The sequence below is a fragment of the Ipomoea nil genome, unplaced genomic scaffold (assembly GCF_001879475.1).
Source record: "Ipomoea nil cultivar Tokyo-kokei standard unplaced genomic scaffold, Asagao_1.1 scaffold0804, whole genome shotgun sequence".
Lineage (NCBI taxonomy): Eukaryota > Viridiplantae > Streptophyta > Magnoliopsida > Solanales > Convolvulaceae > Ipomoea > Ipomoea nil.
In genome coordinates this window covers 874,775-889,039 of record NW_017617232.1, presented here as the reverse complement: position 1 = coordinate 889,039, position 14,265 = coordinate 874,775, and the positions used below count along the sequence as shown (strand labels likewise).

The following is a 14,265-nucleotide window of genomic DNA, read 5'->3' as shown; positions in this document are numbered from 1 at the left end:
GTCAAAACCAACAGCTGCAACCGATGAATGAGTAAAAAAAAAAAAAAGGTAAGCTCATTTAAAGCTCACTTAAATAAATGTAATAATAATGACATGACATACATCTATGCTCTGAAAGTTAGTTGTCTCACTGTCTGAACGTACAAACACATTAATATGGTAATTGCACACATAATATGTTGTAACATGTTATGTGTCCGGTCTTAATTTATTTACAGTTAACATATTATGTGCCTGTAATTACCATGTTATATGTTTGTAGTTAACATGTTGTGTTTCAATTTGTTTACAGGCACATAAACTATAGACTACATTAAAGAGTATGTTAGACACATAATCTGAAAGTTATTTTTTGACCAGGACCCACAATATAAAATAGATCCCGATCCATGGTATAATTTGTCGTCTCAAAAACTCAACCGCAAAAGCTTTGATGAGTTCATCTACATGGTTCCGGCCCATTCAAACATCTAACCGGAGTTATGTCATAGATTATGCATGGTATATGAAGCAATATACACGGGTAAATTATACTGTGAAGGTGGACCAATGATAAATGTTCATTTTTAATCTATTAAAAAAAATTTTTGGTACATCAGGGAAGGGCGAGCGCCCCTCAAAACTAAGCCAAGGCTTTTTTTTTTTTTTTTTTTTTTTTTTTTTTTTTTTTTTTTTAATGTATTGAAGGTTTACCTTTTAGGTAGTATACTAAAAATAACCTTATAAAACTTATAATACATTAAAAATAAACATTAAGTATACTAAAAATTAACATATATAACAATGGTCCACTTTACAATATGAACTATAGTCCACAGTATAATGATTAATTGATATCCACCCAAGTCCCAATTCAAAGTAAACCCATTTGAGATGAAAATGATGGTGGAAAAGCTTTGTAAAAAGCACTTGTCCTACATTGGTTTGGGAAGTAGGTTTGCACGGTTGAAAATTAAATCCCAAAATGAGTCTGGAAAGGCTTGACTCGTGTACGCCGACACGACCATAAGTTGTAAGACCTCTCGGTACTGCTCGTCTCGTAAGTGCCACTCAGGTAGCGACCGTTCTGGGTCTTAAATAAGCGGGTGGAATTAATATTAATTCTAATTTTGAATTACAGATTTAATACTCAGGTATTGGTATGATGTTACATGAGTTACAAGACTGATTTTATATAAGTTTAAATGCCATGAATTAAATGATATTAATTCCTTCAACTCCTATATAAGTTGTGAGAGAGTAGGTGATTTTTAAACACAACGAATCTAACCTTTCATCTCTCGAAGCCCTGCTCTTCTTTCCTTCTTTACCTTCTGTGTTCTTCCCACGCTCTAGTTCGCCGGGGTCTAAGTTTGAGTGCTCAAAACTTAGAACCGTAGTACGTTTTATCTTGAAAAACCTAGGCTGCAACGCTCCTAGCACCTTTGGGAGGTAGCAAATAAGGTTTTAAGGAGAGAGTGTAACTCGACTCGTACTTACAACCTAGCCAAAAATCCGTTCGTCCCTGTGGTTGTTTTATCCCAGATATTTCCAGTTTTTCCCAAAAATAATAATCCTTTTTCGTAGGATTATTATTGAGTTTTCGGCCTTATTTGCCAATAATCCCAACATGCACCACTATATATACAAGAGTCTTTTAGAAGGATGTTGAATTGTATAGAATAGAGGATCTCTCTCGTGTGTAGGGAGTGCAAATAAAATTCCAATGTGAGCTTCGTTGGGAGACTGACGCTACAACGCTCCTAGCACCCTCGGAGGTAACGAATCGATTTTAAGGAAACTGTGCGTTATACACGACTCAGATTTCTCTTCCTTCTAGTTTATTTCGTTAGCTTTCAAGGTTGTTGGAATTAATTTTTCTAAAATTAAATTCCATTTTTCGTGAACACACACACACACACACACACACACACACACACACACACACACACACACACACACACACACACACACACACACACACACACACACACACACACATATATATATATATATATATATATATATATATATATATATATATATATATATATATATATATATATATATATATATTGGTTCCTATGAGAACAGGTCTTCCCGTGCGGTCAGTGCGGCATACACCATTAGCTATGCATAAATGCACCATACAGTGTTCGGGAATACACCAGAATGAATTGTCAAAAAATGCACCATACAAAAAAAATACACCGCACATAATGCTGTATTTTCGAACACTGTGTACTGCATTTATGCATACCTAATGGTGTATGCGGCACCTGGGCCGTCGTGGGCAGTCACTTGCAAATTTGGGGGCCCAATACATGTATATACATATACTATACAGTAGGCAGCGCACTGCCTGCTGTATATAGTATGTGTATATATTAATTTTATTTTCTTTTTTAAAAAATTTGTTAAAAAAAAAGAATTATATACTTATATACATATATAATATATTATATGAGTTATATATATTGGTCATGTTTGATAAGATAGTTAGTTTATCTATTAATTTTGGTTTATATTATTTTTAACTATTTGACATGGTTAAAAAACTAATATAAGTGTTTGGTTAATTAGTTTTTTGTAACTCCAAAAGCTAAAATTTAAAACGATGCTCAAAGCAATTTTTTCAATTAGCTTTTTGAGAAAATAAATTATACCAAACAACTAGCAACTAATTTACCAAATATTTTTCTACAATCAAATATTATCAATTAGTCATACCTTCTAACTCAATCAGCTATCAGCTAACATCCATTTACCCGCAAATTATGCTGTGCAACCGAATGCACCTTGCAAGGTGCATACGGTTGCAAAACGGCGCCGTTTTGGTTAAAAAAACGCGCGTCCCACTTAAAGAAGAAATCAGGTTCGATTCCCGGCAATAGCATTTTTATATATCCAGAAATTCATAACTATATATCCATAATTTCATAACTATATATCCACAATTTCATAACTATATATCCACAGTGAATGAATGAAGTAAAAATCCACAATGAATGAATGAATGAAGTAAAAATCCACAATGAATGAACTAAATATCCACAATATATGATTGAACTAAATATCCACAATGAATGAACTAAATATCCATAATTTCATAACTATATAACCACAATTTCATAACTATATATCCATAATTTCATAACTATATATCCACAGTGAATGAATGAAGTAAAAATTCACAATGAATGAATGAATGAGGTAAAAATCCACAATGAATGAAGTAAAAATCCACAATGAATGAACTAAATATCAACAATATATGATTGAACTAAATATCCACAATGAATGAACTAAATATCCATAATTTCATAACTATATAACCACAATTTCATAACTATATATCCACAATTTCATAACTATATATCCACAATAATGCTATTACTGAGAGTCGAACCTGATTTTTTTTTTTAAGTGGGACGCGCGTTTTTAATCAAAACGACGTCGTTTTGAACCGTATGCACCATGCGCATGGTACATTCGGTTGCACAGCATAACTATTGCCATTTACCAAATAGGGTCATAATATTTTTTACAATTGGGCCCCAAATTTGGGGGCATAATTGTAAAATAATAATAATAAAATTATATACTTATATACATATATTATATGAGGATTGTCAACCCGGTTAGCATTCCAAATGGATGTTCATAGGTTTGAACCCCGGTGGTGGGGACTTAGATTCTTTGATTTTCTAGAAGTGGTCTGAGTGGAGGTCGTCTGCCGGTAGTATACTGTATTCAAGTTCTGAATTTCGAAGACTGAAGTTCTTCATTAAGTAGTTTAATCAGGGTCTGGAGGAGTGGTTCAAGCTGTACAAAAAAAAAGACTCTTGGATGTAAATTGTAGAGCATTTTATACTTGTAGTGGTAGTCACAGTCTTAACTTGACTTTGTGTGCATGATATTGCAAATAGTTGTGGCAAAACAAGGAATTCCTTTAGAGGCTTTCAAAAAAAAAAAAGGAATTCCTTTAGAGTAGTGCAACGTATTTATACAATTGAACAACTATTATTTATATATATATGAAATACTTGAAAAAGGGCCCAAATTATGATGTCGTACAGGACCTCCATTTTTATTGGAACGGCCTTGTGCGGCACAGACTACACGGGAAAACCTGTTCTCACAGGAACCTGACCATATATATATATATATATATATATATATATATATATATATATATATATATATATATATATATATATATCAGACTACACGGGAAAACCTGTTCTCACAGGAACCTGACCATATATATATATATATATATATATATATATATATATATATATATATATATATATATATATATATATATATATTTATTTATTTATTTATTTATTTATTTACATTTCTTTTTGGTAAATCGAGTTATTCACCACCAACAAACTTTGTGTGAATCACTTTTAGTTTTGTCTATAATTTTCAACCATGACATTAGTTTTCACCATTTTATTAAAATAATGAAATACTAATAAGCATTCAAATTTAGACAACTCAACTAATCTTCATATAATATCTTTTTTCATTACTAATATTAGCACTTTTTTGGTATGCTTAATAAAATAGAGCAAATAAACTCTCTATATCTCTACATTTTTTTTTTCAAACTCAAAAAGAGCCTAAGACATATACGATTCACACAAAATAATTATTATTTAAACAAATAAAATACTCATCTTACCATTATTATGATAGGCAGTTTATATCATAGACAACCAGGATCCACATAGTATTATGGACCCTTGATTGAAAAAAACGAGGTAAAGAATTCATATCCGTAAGGTACAAAATTTCATAACACAAGACACAAAAAATCACAACAGAAGATACATACACATGTTATATATATATATATATATATATATATATATATATATATATATATATATATATATACTTACTTATTTTTTCAAATCTGATTTAGGTACATAATTTGTATTCATAGGCACAGAATTTGACCACACAAGACACATAAATTCATAACACACCGCTGAAAATTATGAAATTTCCGACCACCTGAAAGTGATCTTAAATTAAATCAAGTCGAAAGTCTTGTTCCGGCCACTTTTGGTATCCGAAAAAATCTTTGTTGCTATTTCCAACCACTTTTTGCTTTCAACTTGATTTAAGATCACTTTGGTGGTCGAAAATTTCATAATTTCCAGTAGTGACATAAGACACAATTGTTAATTTGTTTCAGGTGCAAAATTTCATAATACAAGACATAAAAACTCACAACATAAATCACATGCACATGCACTAGTAGGATTCACCATTGATTATGATAGGGTTACTACTGAGTTTCGCAAAATAAGAAAGTGATAATGCTTCATACCAGACATGAGACATGCATAATGAACATTATGCAAAATTTTGTATGTTCATTCTCCCAGCTCATGCCTTCTAGGAGTGTATATGTTGATATTTATACTCTATTTCTCCTTCATTTGCTCATCAGGAGGCAAGATTCCCTATTCAAAATCTCTTGTAGGTCGCTATTATCTTACTTGAATAAGTAGAAGAGGGCAATCAATGATCCCTTTGGAGCCAGGCACAATGTTGAGGAGTTGCTTCAAGCTTAACATTCACTTTTGCTTGATCAAACAAAACCCCTTTCCCATTGCAAGTTCTTTAGCTAATCCTTCTTTGATAGCCATTGCTGGATCTTCTTCCCCTCTCCTTTTTCTGGGGCTTACTTCTTGTTACACAGAACAGCAGTGGAGCAGATAAACATGCCATTGAAATTGCAATTACAATTAAAATTTGCTTTAAGGAAAGATTCTTAAAGGTTGGCTTGCTGGTCGACATCAATCTCTATTATAAAAAGGATCAGTTGCAAAACACTAGCTACCAGCAGTTGCAATCGATGAATGAGTAACCAAAATAGGAAACTTCATTTAAAGCTCACTTAAATGTAATAATGACATGACACTGCCTGGAGGACTGAACCGCGAAAGCTCCGATGAGTTAATCTACATCAATCCTTATACCATAGATCAGACCAAGGTTCACAATGCACTCTGGATCCTGGTGCATGTGTATGTATCTTATGTTGTAAGGTTTTGTATCTTGTGTTATAAAATTTGTACCTGAAATAAATTAGTAATTGTGTCATATGTTATGAATTTTTATGTCTTGTGTTATGAAATTCTGTGCCTATGAATACAAATTATGTACCAAATCATATTCGAAAAATAAGTAAATATGTAATATGTGTATGTGTTTTGTGTGGTGATTTTTTGTATTTTATGTTATTAAATTCTGTACCTTACGAGTATAAATTTTGTACCTCGTTGTTTCGATTCGGGTCTATAATGCTATGTGGACCCTACAGGTCCATGATATAAATTGCCCATCTACATGGTTTCGGCCCATTTAAACATCTAACCATAGCTATATCATACAGTCGTTATATTATAGACCGCGGTGCATGTGCACCGCGGTCAAAACGACACCGTTTCTTTAAGTAAAGAAACGGCCCGCCGTTAGAGTTAACGGAGTCCGCTTATTTGGTGTATTAAACACCAACTAACACTACAGTATATCCAAACCGACACTACAGTTATAGTGAAATGAAACTGCAGTGTATATAAACTGAAACTGAATAACATTTCACATATTTGAGTGTATATTGTACAATGAAGCTGTAATTATATCAAAATGATCATGTAGTTGTGTTTTAATGAAACTATAGTGTATATAAAATAAAATTAAATAACATTTTCACATATTTGTGTCTATAAATATCGAATGAAACTATAGTTATATCGAAATGAAACTGTAGTTGTGTTCAACTGAAACTGCAGTGTATACAAAATGACACTGAATAACAGAGTTACTTTTTGTAAAAGAATGCGAAACGGCGGAAACAAACACTTTTAATTTTCATTTAAAAAAAAAGACGTGCGGTGCATAATCGATTATGCACCGCGGTGCATAATATAATTTGCCTATATCATAGATCAGGGTATATGTAGCAATATGCACCAGTAAATTATAATGTAGACCATAATCTACATTGCAAACTGGATCGCTGATAAATGTTAATTTTTAATATATTAAAATTTTATTTTTTTAATGTATTGAAAAGGTTCATTTTGTAAGTATAATATACTATAATGAACCTTTTAAAAAAAAAAACTTATAATACACTAAAAATAAACATTAATTATATTAAATATTAACATATATTGTAATAGAGCCAGTAGCATTCAAAAAAAAATATTAACATATATATAATATTAGTCCACTTTACAATGTTAACCATACCATGTAGTTCCCCTACACTTGGGTAGGAGGAAGTGCATTTACTTCTCCTCCGTCATTGATAATTAAGGTCAAGGCTTAGTGTCTTGGGTGCCAATATCATCTGCTGTCCAACGGGCGCGGGGGGAGAAGGCTATCCTTCTTTCTTTAGTTCTTCATGCTATTCCCTTTCATCTCTATGTTGCTTGTGCATCTCCCAAGCCAGTGATTTGGGACCTCAAGCGTTGCTTTGCCGGTTTTTTATGGAAGTAGGCTGGGGAGGCCCACCACCATAAGAGCTCTTGGAAGTCGATGGCTCTACCGAAAAAGGAGGGTGGAGTTGTCTTCTTGGATTTTGATGATGGTTCTAGTTGTGAGCTTGGTAGTTTGTGTTTAGTCTTGTATGATTGTGGCCACAATTATGCAAGTGCTAAATGGATAAGGTATTGCCACTATGAGAATAGAGCAACATTATAGTCACACCTCTCTCTAGTCCAATTTGATTTGAGAAAAAGAGAGTCGGAAGGAAACATGAACACTACGTGTTCAATGCATTGCTTCAATTAGCTTGAGTCACCATGAGAATGGGGGGTTTGAATCTAATAATTGAGAGTTCAATGTCCACGAGAGTGGCATTATATTGGAATTTAGTAGTGTTTCTCTAGTTCCCTTGTCAAGACATTACATGAACTCTAACCTCTATACAAAGGTGGCCTAGTCCAAGCTCTTCCTTTTACAATTGATTGTTAATTGCATTTGTTAATTGTTTTATCATTGCACATTAATTTGTATTTAGTTATTCCTTGATGTTTTGCACAACTCACTCTTTGGAATTGCTTCTAAACACTCTACACTCTTGTGCTTAACCACCTACTACTTAACCATCTTTCGGTCCACTCATTCGGATTATATCCCGTGTGAGGATTCCTGCTCACACTTCACTCCATCACCACTAAACCCCAACTTTCAGAGAGAGGCGTGAGTGGATTGAAGATTAGAACACAAGGGCGAAATTCACTACTGGAAATTATGGAATTTTCGACCACCTAAAAGTGATCTTAAATCAAGTTGATACCAAAAAGTGGTCGGAACAAGGCTTTTGACTTGATTTAAAATCACTTTCAGGTGGTCGAAAATTTCATAATTTCCAGTAGTGATTTTATCAATCACAAGCAAATCTAAAATAATATCAATGTTTTTTTGACGCCGGCTTCTCAGCGGCGGCATCTACAGCTTCATACGGTGCTGTGCTGCTCTCGTCGGAAGGAAATTTCTTGGCTACAGCGAACGGTCCTCTTCCTTTTTGCACCAGTGCTCTCGCGGCGAAATCTCTAGCTTGCAAGGAGGCCCTCTCGTAGATCAAAAGTCGCGGAATCTTGGCGGTTGATCTTCGAACCGATTGTTCGGCCCTTCATCGCTACATTACTACATCAGTAGCTATCTCAAGATCACATGTTGGCGTAGTTATTTATGACTGTTTGCAATTTATGTCTACTTTTACTTCATGTCATTTACGTTTAATTTCTAGACAGTTTAATTCTATCACTCATGCTTTAGCTTTGGCTACCTCCTCACAGGCCAATTCTTTGTATTGGGATTCTCTCCCTCTTGATTTTGTTTCGACTCTTTTGGATTAATATAATCATGCTATGCTTGCTTTCAAAAAAATTAAACTTTTGTTAACACTAATCAACAAATTTCTAAAGTAATTATACAATAAAAAAAAAAAAAAAAAACTAATTTAAACATAGACCACGGTGTGGCTAATCACCGGATGCACAAGGGAAAACCGAAAATAGAAATAAACATAGACTACGATGTGATCAATCACCGGATGCACAAGGGGAAGTCAAAAGTTGGAAAAAATAAACAAAGATCTTAGGTCAAGAAAAAGTTGACCACGTCATAAACAAACCCTGATTCAATATAATCATATACAAGTTTTATATGTAAATCAAATAATCAATATACGAAATGGATATACATAATAATTCCTAAAATTCAAAATATATACACAATAATTCCTAAAATTCTAAATATACACGCAATAATTCCTAATTCCTAATTTGAATAAAATTTATTTTAAACAATATGAATATATGAAGTTTGTTTTTTCAATAACCGACGTCGTATATTCAATAAAAAAATTTTAAACAAATATGTTTTATATACGGTGTTGATTTTTCATAAAATTGACGTCGTATTATTTTAAAATATAAAAGAAAAATCTATACTTATTAACGATGTGGGTTTTGTAAAAATCAATGTTATAAGTGAGACATTATATGCAATTTCTATAGTAGTGTGACTAATACAAGGCAAGCCCTTTACATTATTTTGTTTGGCAAATTGTTCAAGACTTTGGAAATTTAGTATCCAAAGCAAAGATGCCAAAGCCACGAGTCATCACGCACAATTGCACTCAAGCATTTATATTCGATCACCTTTAGAAATATCAACCAGAAACATTCAATTCTTTGATAAATAGGTTTTAAGAATCAGAGTACCTTATTTATCAATGAGTCATCACATACCCCTTTTTTGGCCAATTGATCCATGCTATATAGATTACTCTTCATATTAAGTACATAGAAAACATTATAAATATACCTATGATCTCCATTCTTCCTTCAGTGTGATGAGTATTTGCCCCTTTTCGTTCACTGTAACGATCCCGCCATCACCAAACTTGATAGTTGTATGGAATGATTCATCAAGCTCAAGAAATAGCATTTGTGAAGAAACCATCCAAATAGCATGGTTTGTTTCAACAACACTTCCAACGCCATTTAAGTTACTAACCTCCATCTTGTGCATAATTAATAGCTTGGTTGAGATACTTGTACCAGCATTCATTTGCATAGTCTTGTGTCAGCATTCATTTGCATAGTTTCCACGTTTGTGACAGCAGTAGCACTCTACATTTGATTTATCATGCTTCTCTCTACCACATCCATGACCTCAACCCGACCGGCCTTAACCTTTCGAAGTCTATGTGTTGGAAGTTGTGTTGAAACACATGTTGTTTCGTTCACCATGAGCGAGCTTTGTTGGAGTGATTGCCACTTAGCTTCTTCTTCTTCCTCAGCTCTACCTCTACCTATAGAGTTTCTAGATTTTTTACGGGAATCACCGATCGAGGCTTGCACATGAAGAGGTTGTTCCAACGAATTCTCAAATTTGTTGTCATTGTCTTTCAACCTCAACTTGTGTGCTTTCAATGAACTAGACAATGACTTAACTGTCATTGTTGTTATATCATTAGCCTCCTTAATCGCGGTCAGAATATAGACAATGACTCAAACCTTGGAATCATGGTTCTCGAAAGCTTTTCTACCTTACTTTGTTTTGTGAGAGTTTCACAAATGTTCTTCATGTTGTTGGCCAATGCTAGAACATAACTGATATAGGAATCAATCGCATCACCTAACTTCATCTACAATAGCTCATATTGACGCCTTAATGTTTGAAGATGTGCCCTCTTTGCTTTTTTCATCACCCTTGTACGAGTTGATCAGAATATTCTATGACTCATGAGAGGTCTTTGCACCTTCAATATGCTCGAAGGTTTCATCACTCATCCCTTGATGGATGTAGTACAATGTCTTCTTGTCTTTCTTCTTCTTAGCTGCACATCCGCCAATTTTGCAGGTATTCTATTTTCAACAATTTCGAGCACATCATGATAGTTAAACAACACCTTCATTTGAGCGCTTCAACGATTGTAGTTTTTTCCATCAAGAATAGGAATAGATAGTTGGGTTGTGTTGTTCATTATTGTGATAGATTAGAAGAGCGGCAGATGGCTTTGCACGGCTGGAAAAATGACATTTTCCGTCCACTTTTCTGACCATCCAGAAAAGTGGACGGTAAATTAAGTTTTTTTCTAAATTATTGACCTCCCTATATGGTGGTCGGAATCTGGACAGTATTTTCGATCACTTTCAAATGGTGGTCGAAATGTTATGACCATAATTTTTTAATGGCCAGCTTTTGACAAGTTTCCGACCACCAAGGGTGGTCGGAGTTCAGATTATATATATAAGTCTCTGCTCAGTAATTCTAAAATCCCTAAAATAAAAATCAAATCCGAAATTCCCTTCGACCTGCGTGGCTCACCTCCGTGTCCTCTAGTACTCCCTTCTCGGCTGCTCCGGCCTGGCGACCTTCGTGTCGGCGTCTCCTCCGGCCTTCACCGGACCACCGCTCCAGTCTCTTGTCTCCACCACCACGGCGTCACGGCTCCACCGTAGCACCGCGGAAGTGTTAATCTGCTCCACCGCTACAGCCTCCAGTACTCCCTGAGTTCAGCAGTTCATACGACCTTCGTCTCCACCGCCACTGACCTCCATCTCCACCGCCATTGTAAGGTTTATAGACTCCTTTGAAAATCTCCGTAAGCAGAATAATGGTGCTATTCCCCTCTTTACTTGTGATTGCTGGATTAATTTTTGAATATTATATGTTTTTCATGATACAATGTGATACTTCATATTTGTGATTACAGAGAATGTATATGTTACTATTTATGATACAATGTGATTTACAACCTCCAAATCTGAATTCTCCGTAAGCAAACCTCCGTATGTGTTTGAAATTTTGTAGTCAAATCAAAATGAGATTAATTTTTGAATTTTTTTTTTTTATATGATGGAAGGTTTATGGCTTTGGCAGTTTTACTGCATTTTTTATTCTCTTTTTTTTTTTTTTTACTTAGATTACAACTCCCTAAGAACTCAACATTATTGGACAATTCAATGCCTTGTAAACAGGTCCAAATCCACCATCTCCAATGTCTCATCAACAATCTTCTTCATCAACTGCAGATTGGTCATTGGTTGGATTTTCATTTCCTTAGGTAATTTACATTTGGTGAAACCATGGAAGGTTCCTAGTTAAGAATACACATGTCTTATTGTTTTGAAGGACTGTGCTTTAATTGTAATAATGGTTATATTGCTCCAGAGTCTTCTTAAGCGAAGGAGCTGTAGATTGCAAATTGGCATTACTTTCTTCTCTGTGTTAAGTTGTCAGGGGTCTGCCATATAAGTAGTTTATCCCGTTTAATATGTAGTTTGCTTCTTTTTCGGCATTCATATAGCGTGTAATTTGGTGATCAATTATTAAGGCAACTCTCTTCATTGATGGTGATACTGAGATTGCTTTTACTAGGATGGTATGTTATCTGGGTGAAGAATGGTAACACTGGTTACGATGAGATCCGTGCTGCCATCAAGGAAGCAAAGGCTGTTAAGGACAACCCACAATGATCAGGGTTTGACTCTTTTGCTCAGAATTGATTTTACTGAAAAAGTGATTCTATTGTCTCCCAAGTTTGTTCTTTGCTAAACTCCAGTGCTTGCAGGTGACAACAACCATCGGGTTTGGCTCACCAAACAAGGAAAACAGTTACAATGTTCATGGAAGTGCATTTCCATGTGCCTGATGATGTGAAGAGGTACTACTCCATCATATACAATTTGAACACTAATATGAGCAGAATTACAGTTAGATAATATGCTGATGATGATTTCCTGCAGCCATTGGACCCGCCATGTCCCAGAGGGTGCAGCAATTGAAGCTTTGTGTGTGCATATCTGATTCCTTGATAGAATGGCAAAACATGGAAAAACTTCAGTTGATGTTAAAGCTCTTACTAAAACAAAACATATGAGAAGAAAAAAGAAGGTATCTAAGGTATTATACTCTGCAACTCTTGTATTTCTGTTCTGATATACTAGAATGCTATTTTTTGAAGACTTTATTGTTCTTTTGGGATATATGCTCTCTGAACACTATTTTTTATTGCAGAAAAACAAATCATTGAGGTCTTCTATGCAAGGAAGAAAATGTGAAGCTCGAGATTTGGAACATCAAGATTTTGAGGTATATTTGTTTTGACATTTTTGTGGCATCATGACATTTTTGTAGTTGGTTGATGAAACTTTTAAATTTTTATAGCAGCATGATAGCACTCTGATATCTCAACATAACAATAAACGCAAGGGTAAAGGAATTGCTCTTTCACAATCTCAGGATTAGATATTGCAGCCTCCATCAGTGGCTATTTTAGAAGAAGATAATATGCAAATAAGAATGATACCTATGCCGAAAAACGCAGCAAGTAATTGTGAGATTTCCTATTCAATGTTGCTTTAATAAATAACTATTCAATGCTACTGTTGTTGTCATCATGCATTAATTAAGAGCTCCAACCACGCGGTTTTCTTTATAGCTTGAGTCTAATTCACAAAATATCCAGGTTTATTTTGGCATACCAATTCTGATTCAGTATATTGTTACTGTATAAATTAATATTTTTGTGTGAATTTGTATAGGTGAGGCCGAAAGACAAGAAGAAGGGGAGAAGACTGCCTAGGATTCAGCATCCACCTGCAACACCAAACAAGAATCCGTTTGATGGTGGTTAGTAGGTTAAAATTGAAATTGATGAATCTTTGAGCCGATGATTCAAGTGAATTCTGAGCTTATTTCAGTTGTAATTTCTGATTATATGGGGAGAGAACTGCCTAGGATTTGCTTGTTAGTCTTGTTACTTAGTTGAAATTGTGACTGTCCATTGACCAATCTGTAAAATTTTGAATTGCAGTTCCTCTGCATAGATGTGAGGGCAGTGATCACTATAAGGAAGAAGATTAGGAAGAGGCTTGTTGACAAGATTGAAGACCAGTTGGTGCTTCTTACACAAAATTTTATTAAGCTCTTCCTCTGCACTAATGTAAGTTGAGTTTTGATTTCAAAAGTTTGGAAGACCTCCATCAATAAATAGAAGTAATGGTCTTAAATTTGAAACTGAGTTTGGAGGATTATTCTGCATCTGTTTTTGACAAGCCACATAGTTTGTACATTTAGTTAGATTTGCTTTGTCATTACTCTTTGTAATTTCTTTCTTTTCTTTTTTTTTTTTTTTTAGAAAACTATTTGTAATTTCTTATTTATGTGGTATTGTAGGTCGCTTAGGGGATTGAATCAAAGTTAAATTTCGGAATTTCATATTTTAACTTC

At 34.3% G+C, this 14,265-nt stretch overlaps 1 long non-coding RNA gene across 2 annotated transcripts; it reads left to right on the top strand.

Moving 5' to 3' along the window:
• The first annotated feature begins 12,526 nt into the window (after positions 1-12,526).
• LOC109177456 lies at positions 12,527-13,939 on the top strand. Of its 2 annotated transcripts, XR_002053591.1 has the most exons (6): positions 12,527-12,697; positions 12,780-12,936; positions 13,051-13,125; positions 13,201-13,369; positions 13,578-13,665; positions 13,850-13,939. It is a non-coding gene; the product is annotated as an uncharacterized LOC109177456 (long non-coding RNA). The 2 variants fall into 2 exon arrangements; XR_002053590.1 differs by having other exon boundaries at positions 13,051-13,369.
• The last annotated feature ends 326 nt before the right edge of the window (positions 13,940-14,265 follow it).